General features: G+C 44.4%; 1 pseudogene; it reads left to right on the forward strand.

The window, feature by feature from the left end:
• LOC139230222 (zinc-binding protein A33-like) overlaps window positions 1-12,570 on the forward strand; it is an 853,736-nt pseudogene that overhangs the window by 189,280 nt on the left and 651,886 nt on the right.

Here is a 12,570-nt window from a genome sequence, read left to right on the forward strand (position 1 = left end):
CCCACCATCTGTTCATTAGGTCACGGGCTTTCTGTTGGACCTCGGTTTTCAAGACATCTGTAGAGCTGCTTTCTTGCCCTCGTGTTGTGTTGTTGCTTCCAGTCCAAGAATGCCTTGCACTTGCTGCATGTTAAGTCCTGGATCTGGTTGTTCTCGTCAAACCAGTCTTGGTGTTTCCTGGTCGAATGACTGAGTGTCACTTCGCAGGTGCTAATTCTGGTAGCGTCGAGGTTAGACTCGGCGCTGTGGACACTCTGCATCTCTGGGTCACTGGGAGTCATCAGGTTGGTAGCGAGGCACTAGAAGAATATGGCTTTCTTAGCAGGATCTTTGAGTGCTCCAACGTAGATTTTCCTGCCGCATTGTTTCTGTTGCCGTCTCTGTTTTGGGGCAAAGTTGATGGTAACATCAGAGCAAATTAGGCGGTGATCTGTCCAGGAATCGTCAGCTGATGTTATGGTGCATGTGATGTGTACGTCTTTGTGGTCCCTCACACAGACGATGATGTAATCTAGCTGATGCCAGTGCTGAGAGCGAGGGTGTTGTCATGATATTTTGTATTTGTCGTTCTGTTGGAACAGGGTATTGATTATGATGAGGCCATATTCTTGGCATTTTTCAGAAGGATGATGTCGTTGGAGTTGGCTTTCCCTACCCTCTCTCTACCAATCACACCTCCCCAGAGATCAGTGTCCTTTCCAACTCTGGCATCGCCAAGGAGGATCAGCATGTTGCCTGTTGGAACTCGGTACAGGCATTGTTCGAGGCTGGAGTAGAATTCCTCTTTGGTCTTGTCTGCAGCTTCCAGTGGTGGAGCGTATGCGCTGAAGACTGTAGTGCACTGGTTCCGGGCTAGGATGAGCTGAGGAGTCGTGAGGCATTCTGGGAGGCTCTGAGATGGCCCACTAGCTCGTTTTATATGGCGAAGCCAACCCCATGGAGGCAGCGTTCTTCTTCTGATTTGCCTTTCCAGAAGGTGTAGCCACCACCTTGTTCTTTGTGCTGGCCTTCCCCTGCCCACCGGGTCTCGCTTAGGCAATGATGTCAATGTCGAACCGCCCAAGTTCCAGGCAATGATAGTGGTGTGGCTTTCCAGTCTGTTGCTGTTAGGATTGTCTATGAGGATCCTGACATTCCACATTCCGAACTTCATTATAACGTGTGGAAAATGGCAGTGCATGAATGATTTTACTGTGGGATGGGCGATGTACACCAGCTACCACACGTGCTTGACAGAGCATGATCTTGGTCCAATGGCAAGGTGATCCAAGATGACTGGAGACCAGGCTCTGCTGTACAGGCCTAGTTCATACACACACGCATACTCCTACTGTCAGCTGAGCTCCTGGGCCACGATCCGCTGCTGGTCTGCGCTGCACCACTCCTGGGCCGACCCCACTGCTCACCGTTTCCAACCTCTGGGTCTCCAACCTCCGGGCCTCCCACTGCCCGCCGGGCTTTCGCTGTCCTCTGACTCCTGCTGCCCTCCGAACTCTCGCTTTCCTCCGACCTCCCGCTGTCCTCCGACCTCTGGGCTCCCACTGTCTTCAGACCTCCCGCTTCCTTCTGACCTCTGGGCTCATGCTGTCCTCCGACCTGCCGCTGACCTCCGACATCTGGGCTCCCGCTGTCCTCCGAACTCCCGCTGTCCTCAATCCTCTGGGCTCCCACTGCCCTCTGATCACTCGCTGTACTCCGACCTGCCGCTTTCCTCTGATCTGTTCTTGGCACTGACCCCGCCGCTGGGCTCGATCTCACACCAAGAGATGCCAACCAATCCGCTACCTGGGATCCTGGGTTGCCGTGACGTCTGGTTTGTCACCGCTTTGCCTTCGTAACACTCTTAAACTGGCTCGCACTGCTCCCTGCAGTGGCTGGCTCCTGCGGTCGGTGCTCTGGGGCTCTCCGCCTTTATAGCTCCTGCTCTGCTGCTGTTTCCCCTCAGGTCAGCTCCAACTAACGGCATGCTTTGTCCTGGGGCTCTCCTCCTTTATAGCTCCCGCTCTGCTCCTGCTCTGCTGCTGTTTCCCCTCAGGTCAGCCCCTGTAATATATAACAAAATATAACTTATATTAAGGGCCTCAATGCTACAGGTGAGATCGAAGAGCATTCAAATATACACAGAAAGTGATATAGTGAGTTGTATACCGCTGACCAGCCCTACAGCGGGTTAAGATTTTTGGAAGTATTAAGAGACCTTGCGCGGAGCTAAACGATATTTGTCCCCAGCGAATCAATAAACCTTCTACAATGCTTAACTGTACATGATCATGACATTTATTTTAAATTCCCTTATTCCATAGCAGTAATGACGTTAAATGTGCTGATCATAAGCACATAAGAAATAGGAGAAGGAGTAGGCCATTGGGCCCTTCGAGTCTGCTCCGCCATTCAATAAGATCATGGCTGATCTGGTCATGGATTCAGCTCCACTTCTCTGCCCGTCATCAGTATGTGTAGAGATATTCATCATGTAATATTTATGGGGTATTGTTTGTATTTGTCGCCTTTGTTTGAAAATTAATTAAGCGGAAAAGTAACCATTTGTGTGTTGAGGAGGACAGTCTGGTTGGAACGTGAATACACATGAATTGACATTCGGTGATTTTAATCTGTCTGCTTGGTGAAGAATTAAAGCATCTCTTATTGGAAGGGGCAACCATTTAAAAGCATTAAAACAATGCCTCATCAATTCTGAACTCCGTCAATTTTCCACATTGTTGAATTCAAGTGATTCACTACACGCATCACATCTCAGGTTTTTCATGACTTTCGTTCTGACTGTAGATTTGAAATGCTGGACACAAATGGAAGAGAAAATAATGGTTGGGCCAGTGCAAATGCGGAAAATGGCATCCCTGTAGACTCTGTTTTAAATCCAGAGAGGGAACATGAGTGGCATGCCTGTCGAGCAGCGTCAGTTGGCAGTCTTCGCAAATTTTATGGTATGGTAGCATTGTGGTTATGTTACTGGAATAGTAATTCAGATCCCTCGTGTAATGATCGAGGGACGTGAGGTCAAAACCCACCGTGGCAGCTGGGGAATTTAAATGCAGTTAATTAAATAAATCTGGAATAAAAGCTTGCAGCAGTAATGGCAACATGAAACTACTTTATTGTCAGAAAAACACATCTGGTTCAATAATGTACTTTAAGGAATAAAATCTGCAGACATTATCTGTTATGGTCTATATGTGGCTCGACACCCACAGCAATATGGTTTTGCTTAGCTGTACTCTGAAATGTACTAGCAAGCCATTATTTCCTGGTGATGTCCTGTCGTACCGACAGAACAGACCCAGCAGAAGTGGCAGCAACGTGTTACTCAGCCGTGTGGGAGTGGCCCTTGCAGGACTCAGCATTGACTCTGGACCCCATGTTAAGCATAACCGATGAAACCTCAAGCTGATTAATAGCTCCTGCCCTCCCTTAGCTGATGAATCAGTACTCCTCCATATTGAACACCACATGGAAGAAGCGGTGAGGGTTGTAAATGCACAGAATGTACTTTGCCTAGGGGGACTTCAATGCCCATCACCAAGACTGGCTGGGTAGCACCATTACTGGCCGAGACATAGATGCCAGCCTGGGAGGCGACAGGTGGTGTGAGTACCAACACGAGGGAAAAACCTAGTTGACTTCATCCTCCCCGATCTACCTGTCACAGATGCATCTTTTCATGACATTATTGGAAGGAGTGATCACCACACAGTACTTGTGGAGACCAAGTCCTATCTTCACACTGAGGACCCCCTTCCTTGTGCTGTGTGGCACTACCAATGTAATAAATGGGGTAGATACAGAACAGATCTACCAGCTAAAAACTGGGCACAAATGAGGCACCGTGGGCTTCACAGCAGCAGCATAATTGTGCTCAACCACAAACTGTAACCTCATGGCCCGGCATATCCATCACTCTACAATTACCACCATGCCATGGGCCAACTCTGGTTCAAAGAAGAGTGCAGAAAACTATGCCAGAAACAGTACCAGTTGTACCTATAAATGAGGTGCCAAATTGTGTCAGCTGCAACACAGACTACATGCATGCTAAACAGCAAAAGCTGCATGCTCTAAACACAGCTAAACAATCCCACAATCAACGGATCGGCTCAAAGCTCTGCTGTCCTGCCACATCCAGTTGTGAATGGTGGTGGACCATTAAACAACTAACGGGAGGAGCAGTCTACATGATTATCCAAATCCTCAATAACGGCGGACCCAGCATGTGAGTGCAAAAGACAAGGCTGAAGCATTTGCAGCGATCTTCAGCCAGAAGTGCCGCGTGGATGATCATCAGAAAGAGCGAAAAGAGAGAGCAGGCTTTGTGCTAGTCTTTTTATTCACATAAGGTACCTTGTCTCTCGACATAAGTTGGTAAAGCCCCAGGATTGGTCCTTAGTTCCAGAGCATTCCTCATTGGCTTTCCTCACACATGTGACTGTCTGGAGGAATTTGAGCAGTTCCTTGATTAGGTTCATAGTTTTCCAATGAACTCCTTTTAGTTTTGATAGGTTTGTTTACCCTGAAGACAAGCTCGGTTTGTTCCTTAAGCACCGTCCACAAGAGGCTTGAACTTGATAATATGTTTTGTGCTTTTGAGTTCAAACTGCAGCCTGTCTGTGTAACCTGTACTTTCGACGTTTATGTATACACTCTGATTCAATGTTATTATTAATGCACACGTTTATTCTTACAGCCTGTGATATGTTTCATTGCGGCAAAGAAGCTAAACGTCTTAATACTTCCTCTCTATCCATGTTTATCTCATCTAATATTTCACAGTCCTCTAATGGCTGCAGAATCCCTCTCTTTTGTGAAGATAATATTTATTAATGTTGTTATGTTATTGTACATCTCCAGGCCAGATCCAATACCAGCCCAACCTCTGTCGTCGAGTTACAGTACGCGGACATACAGAAGCTGCACTACAGGACACAGTCGACATACTTGCTGAGGCGTACGAAAGCATGGGCCTTACGCTAAACATCCGTAAGACAAAGGTCCTCCACCATCCTGTCCTCACCGCACAGCACTGCCCGCCAGTCATCAAGATCCATGGCGTGCCCCTGGACACCGTGGACCACTTCCCATATCTCGGGAGCCTCCTATCAACAAGAGCAGGCATCGATGACGAGATCCAACACTGCCTCCAGTGCACCAGTGCAGCCTTCGGTCGCCTGAGGAAAGGAGTATCTTAAGGCCAGGCCCTAAAAACATCCACCGAGCTCATGGTCTACAGAGCTGTAGTAATTCCTGCCCTCCTATATGGCTCAGAGACATGGACCATGTACAGTAGACATCTCAAGTTGCTGGAGAAATACCACCAATGATGTCTCCGCAAAATCCTACAAATTGCTTGGGAGGACAGGCGCACCAATATCACCATCCTCATTCAGGCTAACATCCCCAGCATTGAAGCACTGACCACACTCGATCAGCTCCGCTGGGTAGGCCACATAGCCCGCATGCCAGACACGAGACTCCCAAAGCAAGTACTCTACTCGGAGCTCCTTCATGGCAAATGAGCCAAAGGTGGGCAGCAGAAATGCTAAAAGGGCACCCTCAAAGTGTCCCTGATAAAGTTCAGCATCCCTACTGACACCATTATTAAAGAAGCAGTAGCAGGACATTTGTAAAAGTAAAATTCGGTCAGGCAGAGTCAGCACAGATTGAAAAGGGGAAGTCATCTTTCACAAATTTGCTTGAGTTCTTTGAGGATGTAATGAACAGGATGGATAAAGGGGAACCAGTGGATGTGGTGTATTTGGTCTTCCAGAAGGCATTTGACAAGGTGCCACATAAAAGGTTACTGCGCAAGATAAAAGTTCACGGGATTGGAGGTAACATATTAGCATGAATGAAGGATTGGCTAACTAACAGAGAACAGAGAATCGGACAAATGGTTCATTCTTTGGTTGGCAACCAGTAACTAGTGGGCTGCCACAGGGATCAGTGCTGGGACCCCAACTATTTACAATCTATTTAACGACTTGTAAGATGGGACGGAGTGTAACGTAGCCAAGTTTGCTGATGATACAAAGATGGGAGGAAAAGCAATGTGTGAGGAGGACACAAAATACCTGCAATAGGATAGAGACAGGCTAGCTAAGTGGGCAAAAATGTGGCAGATGGAGTACAATGTTGGAAAGTGTGAAGTCATGCACTTTGGCAGAAAACAATCAAAGAGCAAGTTATTATTTAAATGGAGAAATATTACAAAGTGCTGTAGTACAGCAGGACCTGGGGGTACTTATGCATGAAACACAAAAGGAACAAGTACAGCAAGTGATCAGGAAGGCCAATGGTATCTTGGCCTTTATTGCAAAGGGAATGGATATAAAAGCAGGGAAGTCTTGCTACAGCTATACAAGGTATTGGTGAGGCCACACATGGAATACATCATGCAGTTTTGGTTTCTCTATTTACAAAAGGATATACTTGCTTTGGAGGCAGTTCCGAGAAGGTTCACTAGGTTGATTCTGGGGTTGACTTATGAGGAAAGGCTGAGTAGGTTGGGCCTCTACTCACTGGAATTCAGAAGAGTGAGAGGTGATCTTATCGAAACGTATAAGATTGTGAGGGGGCTTGACAAGGTGGATGCAGAGAATATGTTTCTACTGATGGGGGAGACTATAACTAGGGGGCATAATCTTAGAATAAGGGGCCGCCCATTTAAAACAGAGATGAGGAGAAATTCCTTCTCTCAGAGGGTTGTCAATCTGTGGAATTCGCTGCCTCAGAGCAGTGGAAGCTGGGACATTGAATACATTTAAGACATAAATAGACAGTTTCTTAAACAATAAGGGGATAAGGGGTTATGGGCAGCGGGTGGGGAGCTGAGTCCATGATCAGATCAGCCATGATATTATTGAATGGCGGAGCAGGCTCGAGGGGCCATATAATCTACCCATGTTCCTATGTCTTATGTTCTATGTTATTATGAACCGATGCACTTACTACAGGTAGATTGATGAAGACGAGGTCAAGTAGGTTTTTCCCTCATGTTTGTACAGTCACCACATGCCGCAGGCCCAGACTGGCAGCAAATACCTTCAGGACTCGAACAGCTTGGTCAATAGTGCTGCTACTGAATCACTTTTATGATGGACATTGAAGTACCCCACCCAAAGTACATTCTGTGCACTTGCTAGCCTCAGTGCTTCTTCCAAGTGGTGTTCAACATTTATTCATTAGATCATAGGGGGCGGGAGGTAATAATCAGCAGGAGCTTTCCTTGCCCATGCTTAATCTAATGCCTGAGACTTCATGGGTTCTGGAGTCAATGTTGAGTATTGCAAGGGTCACTCCCACCAGGCCGTTTACTAGTGTGCCGCCGCCTCTGTTGGGTCTGTCCTAACAGTGCGACCGGACATCACCAGGATATCGTGGCTTAGTTGTCCATTTTGGAGGGCGGCTAAGCGTCAATTGCTGTGGGTCTGGAGTCACATATAGGCCTTGCCAGGTAAGGCCGGCAGATTTCCTTCCCTAAAGGTCATTAGTGTAGCAGATGGGTTTTTATGACAATAAGATAGTGTAATGGTCACCATTACTGACACAAGCTTTTATTCCAGATTTATTTAATTAACTGAATTTAAATTCTGCAGCTGCCGTGATGGGTTTAGATCTTACATCTCCCGATCACACATCTTGATTACTATTCCAGCAACATAGCTACGATGTTACTGTACTGTTAAAACCAGTGAAGCCTGCCGACTGACGCTCCCATGCATGTGCACCATGAACAGAATTATCTGGAGTTAAAATAGAGCCTCCGAGAGATGCCATTTTCCACTTCTGCTTTGGCCCAACCATTACTTTCTCTATCGTTTGTGTCCATCATTTCAGATCTGTAGTCAGAACAAAAGTCATGAAAAACCTCACACAGGATGTGTGTAGTGGAAGATCCTCAGGGAACAGCAAATCTCTTGGATTCAATAAGGTGGAACGTTGGTAGAGTTCAGAGTTTATGAGGCATTGTATTTAATATCTGTATATACTTGCTCTTTTCAATAAAAGATGCATTAATTGTTCCCCAATCAGACAGATTAAAATCACTGATTGTCACCCTCCCCACAGGTGCATAGGAGGGACGCATGTGCCCGTGGTGTCCACTTAAGTTCCAGGTTTAAGACCCTGCGGGGCACAGGTCCCTAAACCCGGCACTTGTGATCTGTCAAAAATTCTGTTGACTGATCGCACGCTTGCGAAATTAAAGGACCTTCGTGGGCAGAGATTTGGGCTATTTGCCGAACAGCTGCCCAGTGAATGTCCTTCAAAGTTGTATGACTGAAAAAAGCAGGTGTAAGGCCTGCTCTTATCAGTGTAAAATTTTTCAATACTGGGAAAGATATTAAAAACATAACGTAAACATTGCAAATCCTGTTGAATCAGGTAAGTTTATTTTTAGACCCTTGAAAATAAGTAAATTTATTCGTAAAAAAATAAAAAATGTTGTTTCAAATAATTAATTGCATTCAATTTGCATTAATTTGACATATGTGATCTTTTTTTGTTATTTTGTGTTTATATGTTTTGCGGGGTGGGGGGGGGGATTACCATTCATACTTATGGTTGTTCCTTATATACGGAATCACCAAAAGTCTGAATGGGAATACCCCTACTCTGGTAGCTTGAGCAGGCCCACATGATCCCATTGATGAGTACGGAACCCTTATGATCCTGGGATACGTGTGCTTCTATGAAGACCTTTACATAGAGCGCTAGGACTCGAAGTATGCAAACCTCCAGGACTACCAGGTAGATTTGCAGAAATTTTTCAGGTCGGAAGCCCCCAATCTCAAAATCTGGGCCCATGTGCAGTAACATTCCAACCAGGCTGTCCTCTTCAACACACAACTGGTTACTTTTTTGCTGCATTAATTTTCAAACAAAGGCATGGACAAATACAAAGAAAACCCCATTAATATTATAACTATTATATAGTTAATGTCGTCATTACTATGGATATAATGGAATTCAATGACATTTCATGGTCATGTGCGACTAAGCATTTAGAAGATTTATTCAAATGACAGGGCCACATACCTTCACCACTCCTCCTGGTAAGCACTTTAACCATTTATGGTGATGATTCTTCACTCTCACCTTCTGATTTAATTTCACACTTCTCCCTCTTACTCTACCTCTATCATGATTCACTTTCTGTCTTAATTGTTTCTCTTCCACGGACTGTGCCAAGTCTGGCTAAACAACGAGAACCTAATTCGTGGCTGCCATTTGAGAAACAACTCTGCTGGTGTTCTATCAGTCGTTGGATGAGGAGTATTACAATAAGTAATTAGAAAATTAACCAATTTGTGGTCCAACGACAACTGCCGTTTCTTTGGATTTGGATCCAATATTTCCTTGAAAGGAGCACGCTGCCCATGGCCGCTGCTCGCCGATCCTGTTATGGCCCGGACTTGCCGCTGATGGTCTCTCACAGGTTGGGGCCTCTACGCTTGGTTGGATGTAAACCATCTTTGTCTATTGTGTGCCCTAAGTATTCCACCGAGTTTTGAAATAACTCTCACTGCTCGCAAGTGAATCGCACTCTGTGCTTTTCCAGCTGTTTGAACATTTCATTCAACATGTTATTATGGATTTGCCTGTTTGGTACTGAAATGATTATATCATCTAAATAACACACTACCTCTTCAATGCCTTGCAAAATCTGTTCATCGTGCCTTGGAATATGGCTGGGCGGAAGACACTCCAAATGGTAGCCTATTAAATTGTTATAGGCCTAGATGAGTATTTATCGTCAAGCATGACTTGGACTCCTCGTCTAGTTCAAGTTATAGTAGGCATTTGTAAGATCTAACTTTGAGAAATCTGTCCAACTGTTAGCATTGTGAACACTTCTTCTACATTTGGCAATGTATTGGGGAGATTACCGTCTAGAACTTGGTTTATGGTTACTTTATAATCATCATACAACCATACCTTACCTTCTGACTTAGGTACAACAACAATGAATGTATCCCAATCACATCGATCTATCTTCGAGATAAGGTTCTCAGTCACTAGTCTTTTGAGTTCTTGCTCAACTTTCTCCTTGAGTGTATATGGTACAAGATGTGGCTTGCAGTAAACTTGTCTAGCATCCTTCTGTACTCTGACACTCGCCTTGAAGCCTTGGATCGGATTGCCTGTTTCACAGAACACCTTTGGATACTTCTTGATAACATCATCCTTCGATGCAAATCTCGTCTCAACATGAAACATCGTATTCCAATCCAGCTTCAGTGATCCAAACCAATTTCTACTTAGCAAGGCAGGCTTGTCTCCTGCCACCATGAAGAGAGGTAAGCTGGGAAATTAATCCTTGTATTTCACCGGTACTGTGACACGTCCTACCACAGGAATGTTCTTTCCTGAGTAGCCTCAGTTCCAATGGGAAATCACGCAATTTGTCGAGATATAGTGATTCCGGTACTACACTCATGGATGCACCAGTGTCGATTTCCATGGATATTTTGGTTCCTGCAATGTCTGTTTGGATGATGATACTTTGTGAATCACTTTGAGATACCTTCGTGGTCCTGATGACGTGTATCTCCAAAACCACCTCCTCGTATTGCTTTTCTTTCATGCTATGTACTCTCTGGGGATTTCTTCTTATCGCCTTGAAAGTTGGTCAGTTGGCATGTCTTGGCAAGATGCCCAGTTTTCCTGCAGAAGAAACATTCTGCCTTCACATACAGACAACTTTGAGCAATGTGTTGACCATGGCATCATTTCAATGTATGTTTATCTTGGCCAGGTGCTGAGGCCTTGGGGTCCAACTGCATTTTATTTTTAACCTGCAGGCGATTCACCTCGGTTGTCTTACGACTGGAAATGGTACAAAATTCTCGGGAATATTGGTCAGCCATATCCATTGACATGGCTGTCTGACAAGCTAAATTAAAAGTCAAGTTAGAAGTTGTCAACAACTTTCATCTGTTTGCTTCATTTTTCACCCCAAAAACATAGCGGCCATGCAAAGCTCGGTCCTGAAAGTTTCGGAAATGATAGTGAATGCATAGCTCTTTTAATGCTACAATGTACTCACTGATACTCTCGCTGGTTCACTGATCTCATATTACAAAATGATAACTTTCAGCAATTTCCAGAGGCTCAGGTCTGTCGTGCTGTTCTAACTTGCTTAAAATTACCATAAGTGATGTGTCCTTTGCCTTGATGGGAACAATCACATTTTTCAGAGTTTCATACACCTCTGGGCATGCTTCAGTCAGGAAAATAGCCCGTTTACTTTCTAAAATCACCTGATTACTGTTTTCATCATTGGGGGCTTCGATGGTACTATTTGCAGTGAAAAACATTTCAAGCCTCTCGGTCAGGTTGAAACGGATTTTTAGCTGTTCTGCAACACAAATGACCTCTCTAGTCTCTCTGCTGTTTGACTGGATTCATCTGCCAACAAAAGTTTCAGTGAGGGTCCCCAATGCGGAATATTCTCTATGACATCACAAACACAAAGAATTCAAGATAGCTCTTAACACAGGAACCTATCTGATGCCTTTATTTATTTACAGCAATGGCTGCATTACCACAGTAGTCCACTAGGTGGATCAGTCGTCCACTAGGTGGAGTGATATATTACACTGTCACCATAAATGATTAAAGTGATTATCAGGAAGAGTGGTGAAGATATGTGGTCCTCGCACACATTTGGTCAAAATGCTTGACCATGGACAGGTTAGGTTTGTTCACATTGATCATATTTTACCGACAGATGTGGAAGAAGTTGAATGTTGGAATGATTCGATTATTTCTGACTCATCAAATCGTTTTGTTACAAGTAGAGTACCAGCAGGTGTGCTTGTGATGTAGCAGAGAATATACCACAATTATATGACTGTGGTCTGCACAGTTCATGTCGTCATTACTATGGGAACAATGGAATTGAATGAAATTTCATGATCATGTGTGGCTAAGCATTTCAGAGGGATTATTCAAATGACATTCGAGGGGACACATGTCGATCTAACTGTTAATCCCTCTTTTACCTCTGCACACTTTCAGAAACTAAAAGTTTCTGCATAACTGTGGACTGCTGAGCAGTATACAACTGACTATATCACTTTCTTTGTGTATCTGAATGCTCTTCGATCTCACCTGTAGCATTGAGGTGCTTAATATAAATTAAATATAGCATAAATTAAAGAAGATAGCGAATATTCTTGATGTAACTAGGATCTAGAGACAGCTAATCCATCATAATGATGTACATTTATTCCATCAAATGCCTCGCATTAAACTATAAATAAATATCGTCAGTTTCAAGAGTCTTGTACCATTGCTATGGGAAAGCAGATGTCGAAATAGTTTGTTTGGAACGTATGATGACATTAATATTCTTGACTCCTTACTCTGTCAATGGAGAATATCATTGCAAAATATCCCTGATGAGTAGGGGTGAATATGACTCGCCTTAATTTGTTTGTTCAAATGACAGTAACTAATGAAAATTATTGTGTAATGTCCATGTGTCACTTGAGGTTTCTCTAAGATAGAAATAAGACCTGAATTTGAAAACAGAAGTTTTTCAACACAAACTGG

This window comes from Pristiophorus japonicus, chromosome 19 (genome assembly GCF_044704955.1).
Source record: "Pristiophorus japonicus isolate sPriJap1 chromosome 19, sPriJap1.hap1, whole genome shotgun sequence".
In the NCBI taxonomy this organism is placed as follows: Eukaryota; Metazoa; Chordata; class Chondrichthyes; family Pristiophoridae; genus Pristiophorus; species Pristiophorus japonicus.